At 38.0% G+C, this 5,829-nt stretch overlaps 1 pseudogene across 1 annotated transcript; it reads left to right on the top strand.

Moving 5' to 3' along the window:
- Positions 1-840: 840 nt before the first annotated feature.
- On the top strand, positions 841-5,448 carry LOC148845417 (cytosolic sulfotransferase 14-like; annotated as a pseudogene). The gene is made up of 2 exons (XR_016101936.1): positions 841-1,990; positions 5,053-5,448. The product of XR_016101936.1 is annotated as a cytosolic sulfotransferase 14-like (transcript).
- The last annotated feature ends 381 nt before the right edge of the window (positions 5,449-5,829 follow it).

Here is a 5,829-nt window from a genome sequence, read left to right as displayed (position 1 = left end):
ATCGTTCCTGGAGCTTGAGCCTGAAGCGGTGGAGCCAGTGGGGAGTGTGGAACCAAAAACCACACATGGATGCCCTTCCGTGGGTTGCATATCTCGGCAGCCCATTTCCCCCACAACCTCTGTCAGATACCCTGTAAATGTTCTTTCGAGCTCAGGTTTCCTTCTTTTTTCTCTTCCCTTCTTGCTCTCTCCTACCACGTTCATCTTTTTAGTACTCTTGTTATTACCACCCACCCCTACACAACATTAAACATGTGAGGTTTTTTTTTCAGTTTTTGGTGTTTAAGAACTTTTCAACCAACTAAATTGTCGATTCTTATACTTGGTATGGTGTTTCATACTTCCTTCTAACTGTTTCAGACGAACTCATAGCAGCTTTGCTCCAAACTCAAATGCAGAGAAGAAGAATAAGAAGAAGAAGAATGAGGAGGAGGAAAGAGAAAGATAGAGACCAGAGGTGGGGAGATTTATTCAGTGGTTTGATCAAGGAAGGAGATGAATAGTATTTTTATCCTTTTGTAATAATTTTTTTAAAAAATTACCCTATTCTAAAAATTATATTAAAAAAAAAATATTTTTATTGACAATAAGACTCAATAAGCTATAATCCAAAACCCCTCTCATGAATCCCAAGACATAATTAATTGCAGTTGCCCTTAGAAAAAAAAAGGGATTTTTGGAAAACTCCAAAAAAATTCCAAACACGGTCCTCTTTGTGTTTTCTCTAGTAGTCCGGTGTGCCAAACTGGTGAACAGATAAATAATGGAAACATGTCGGTGCCAAAGACCCACTTAATTTCCTTTTCTTTTCCGTGCCTTTATTTTATTGGGGGTTGCAAATGTGAGCTCAGATTCACCCAATCAGTAGTTATAGACCGTAACTTTGCAATCCATCTATATATCCAGCTACTACTTCGTTGTTTCATCTGTATAGACCTTCCAAACCCTCCTACTAATCTCATGGATGAGGCAAAGATTTCAACCACCCAAAACAGTAGTTCACACAGACCAGAAAGCCTGAGGAATCTTCAATGCCAGGAGCTGCACGCTTCCCCTACTCCCAAAGCAAGAGTGGAGGAGTGGATTGAAGATCCTCTCTACCAACACCAAGGCTTTTGGTTAAGAGAAAATTGATTAGAGGCAATACAATGGTTCAAGAGCAACTTCAATTCATGTGAGCATGATGACATAGTTCTAGCCTCCTTGCCAAAATCAGGTACCACTTGGTTGAAGGCTCTTATATTCGATATAGTGAACAGGACCAGGTACCCACTCTCTGAGAACCCCTTGCTCACCACCAACCCTCATGAACTTGTCCCTTTCTTTGAATTCATGCTGTATATAACAAGCAGCTTCCCAATCTCAGCAATCTACCTCGTCCCAGAGTTTTTGCTACCCACATTCCTTACCAACTGCTGCCAGAAACCATCAAGAACTCAGACTGTCGAGTTGTGTATCTGTGCCGCAATCCAGCAGACACCTTCATCTCTTTCTGGCACTTCGTGAACAAGGGAAGATGTGAAACTCTTGGGCCTCTGTTGTTGGAGGAAGCTTTCGAGTGGTTTTGTAATGGAGTCATTCCGTTTGGACCCTACTGGAGTCATTTGTTGGGGTATTGGAATGAGAGCTTAAGAAGGCCTCAGATTGTTCTCTTTCTGAGATATGAAGAACTCAAGGAAGATATCATATCTCAGCTGAAGAGGATTGCAGACTTCTTGGGGTGCCCTTTTTCTTTGGAGGAAGAAAGACAAGGCGTGATAGAAGAAATAGCAAGACTGTGTAGTTTTGAAAACTTGAGAAATCTGGAGGCGAATAAGACCGGGTTTATCCTTCCTAGCTTCGAAAATAAGTTGCTCTTCAGGAAAGGTCAAGTGGGAGATTGGATGAACTATCTGACGCCTTCAATGGTGAAGCGGCTAGAACAGCTTGTGCAAGAAAAATTAAGTGGTTCAGGCCTAAAATTCGATGGGTATTGTTCCTATCTCCCGAAGTAAGTTTTCACTTTTCATCCTTGTTTCATTGAGCCTGTTTATTATTTGAGCTAATTACGAAATTTAAAATACTTTTTTTATGTAAAATTTAATTTAAAAATTAGAGGATATTTTAACAGGAACGACTAGAGAACTTTTTTTACCATGATTTGCACTTTTGCATGATGCAAAATTTGTAATTTTTATCAAATTTTATACTCATTAACAGTGCAAATTTTACATCGAATTAAAAACTGGTGCCAAATTAATTTGCAGTTTTGCACCACTTTCCTCCTACTTTGATTGTTGTCTCATGTAAAGTGGGTACTATACATATTTGTCCTGCCACTTTGCCATCTTACTCCAAGACATAATACCTTTGTCCTGCCTACATTCTCTTTAATATAAAGTTGGGACCACATTATTTTCCATTTTACTCTTCATAAACAAATAAAACAAATTCAAAGTTGAGACAATTAATTCAGAATTTTTGCTCAGCCTATGCATTTATACCAATGCAAATTAGCACTTCCCATTATCCTATTAATAGAAGTTAAATATTTTTTTTCTTGAAAAATAAAGCTTGCATGTTATTTGTCTAACTCAATATAAGAGGTGCAGCTCAATCTAGGCCCGACGCTAATTAAAGGTGCAAACCTCCACTTCTGGTAGAAATAGCTATAACGGATTATTCAAATTATGTCGAATTCTGAACAAGACGTAAAGTATCCTATCTTCTTCTGACACCGGTTCTTGTATAACACCAATCATATCAGAAAGACCTTTGGCCTTCTAAAAATATTCCGTCACTAATGAAGTTCCCTTCTTCAAAATTTTGAAACTATAGTCGTAGTTGCAAAACTTTTGCTCGTGATGTTGAAGAGAATAAATGAGCAAGAGTAGACCAAACTGATAACGATCAGTGTCGTTACATGGAGATAAGAATGGCTAGATGTCAAGCACAGGATAACAGCATACGAATGTTTATGGACGTACAATTGACAGAGCTAACTCTTAACCGACAGAACTAACTCTTATTATTGTAACTAACATCTTTTGTATCTCTAATTTTTTTTTTTTTTAAAGTTGTAATCATGTTTCATTCATGCAATAAATTGGTACAAAGAGATGCCAACCAAGCCAAATGAAGAATAGAGATACATTTTCAAGAACAAAATAAATAGATGGAATTAGGAGAATCAAAAGAACTTCTGCAACCAAAGCGATGTGAGTTAACATCACTAATAGAAGTGGATAAGAACATCTCCAAACCACTATAACTAATGAGCAAACTGACAAGAGGAATTGCCAACCAAACCAAAAACTGATAAAGGAGGTTACATAGCCACAATAACTTCCAACCACACCAAAAAAACTGTAGTAGACTCATCATCTGTAATTGCCATCCAGCACACCGAAGAACTGCTAATTGCAAGCTGTCTTCCAAAAAAAGCCGGAGAACTGTAACGTCCATCCACAACGCTGGAGAACAGAATATCCATTCACAATGTTGAAACATGCTAGAAAACTATAACTTTCATCCGAAAAGGTAGAGAACAGAAACTACCATCCAAGACGTCGGAGCACTATCATAGCCATCTAGGACGCCAAAGAAACATAGAAATAGAGAGAGAACTATCGTCGGAGCACTATCTCGGCCATCTAGCATTATCTCGGTCAACTAGGATGTCTGAATGCCCACAGAAAGAAAGCAAACAAAGAAAAACATAGAAGATGAGAGAAATAGAGAAAGAAAGGGGTGATCCTCAAGAGATCTCAAGAGAAATAGAGACCGAGAGAGAGAGAGAGAGAGAGAGAGAGAGAGAGAGAGAGGAAAACGTAGGAGAGGGGAAACAGAGAGCTTGAGAGAGAAGGGGGAAAAGCACAAAAAAAGGGAGAAGCAAAGAGAGGAAAAGCACAGAACAGAGGAAAATCTTTCTAGGAGTAGAGAGAGACAAAGAAGGGGGAGTGACTTCGGTAGTTCCCTACCGAAGGGAGTCACCCCTACCAAACAACTCTACGGTGAACTTTGGTGCTTCCCAAGAGACTTCAACGCTTCCTGAAAAGTTATGTTTCTATGGTTTTGCAAGCATAGAGATGTCTCTACTGCCTTGTATCTCTAATTTTGACAAGTGTACAGTTCCTCTGTTTATAAATATACAATTCTTAATCTCGTCTGACTGAGACGAGATATACAAATTAAAATTGGTCTTTGTTTCATGGTATTAGAGATATATACAAAGTACCTGTGAATATGTCAATATAATCTCAGGTTTTAAACTCAGTGAACAACCAATCCTCTATTGTGAATCTAAACCTACCCTCTACCATTACTCATTTGATTTTGACCAAATTATATTGAAACAATTATCTTCTATGGCATTCACAGTTCATAGCAATCTTGAAAGGATTCAAGGCTCTTGGTTATGTTGATGGTTCTATCTCTGTTCCGCCCAAATTTGTTAAAGATGAAGGCACTAAAGTGACTATCAACCCAAATTTTGCAATTTGGGAACAACAGGACCAACTTTTGTTAAGTTGGATTCTTTCCTCACTACCAGAAGGTGTTCTTGACCAGATCATAGGGCATGCCACTTCATCCAAAAGTGTATGGATGCTCTTGCTTGACTATTTGCATCTAGATCCAATGCAAGGGTGATGCAGTTGAGATTTGAATTATCACACCTTAAGAAAGGTAATAAGTGACTATCAACATGATTTAATAGACTTCAAGCCTGTTGAGTGCCAGACTATTGGGTCTATTTACACTGCATCACATTCTTCTCCTTTTGATAGTAGTTGGTATCTGGACTCTGGAGCCAGCCATCATATGACATCTGGATTAGAAAATCTCCATTTACAATTAGATTACTTTGTACCAAATAATATCACCATTGGCAATGGGGCAGGTTTGCCTACTAAACATAATGGATGTTCTTCTTTTATGTCCAACTCTAGGTCATTTGTTTTGAATGATTTACTTCATATTCCAAGTATAAAGAAGAATTTACTATCAGTTGCAAAGTTTTCTAAGGACAACCATTGATTCTTTGAGTTTCATCCTTCTGAATTTCTTGTGAAGGATCAGGAGACCAATGAAGTGTTGTTGCAAAGACTGAATAAAGAAGGCCTTTATCATCTTGATCTCAACAATGTGGACTCAATGCAATTTCTTTTTATTGTGCTATTTTGGGCGAGAAAACCACAATCAATAAATGGCATGAACGATTAGGGCATCCAACACCTAGTATCATTTGTTCTATTGTCTCAGCATGACTTACCACTATCTAGTAATAGACAACTTTCATTTTGCAAGAGTTTTCCTTTAGGGAAAGCTCATAAGCTTCCCTTTTCTGATAGTGCTACTTCTTATCATTCTCCTTTGGAACTTGTTTATGCTGATCTTTGGGGTCCCTTCCTTACTATTTCTCCTCATGGTTTTAAATATTACATTTTATTTGTTGATGCATATAGCAAATATCAATGGATTTGTCCTTTGGTTAAGAAGTCGATGCTTTGAGTGTGTTTATCAAGTTTGAAACCCATATCGAGAAATTATTTGACACTTGCATTAAGAGTTTTCAATCTAATGGAGGTGGAGAGTTTTATGCATAAAAAATTTTCTTGGAAACTCATGGTATCATGCATTGTCTCTCTTGTCCACACACTCAAGAAAAGAATGGTTCTATTGAGAGGCGTCACCAACATGTGGTGAAAACTGGTTTAACTTTACTTGCTAATTCTTCTATGCATTCCTCTTATTGGTGGGACGCATTCTATACAGCTGTATGGCTCATTAATCGGCTTCCTACACCGGTGCTTAACATGAAATCTCCATGGGAGGTTTTATTCAAGAAAT

This window comes from Nelumbo lutea, chromosome 7 (assembly GCF_056320005.1).
Source record: "Nelumbo lutea isolate HS-2025 chromosome 7, American lotus-T2T, whole genome shotgun sequence".
Taxonomy (NCBI): Eukaryota; Viridiplantae; Streptophyta; class Magnoliopsida; order Proteales; family Nelumbonaceae; genus Nelumbo; species Nelumbo lutea.
This window is presented reverse-complemented; position numbering and strand designations above follow the sequence as displayed.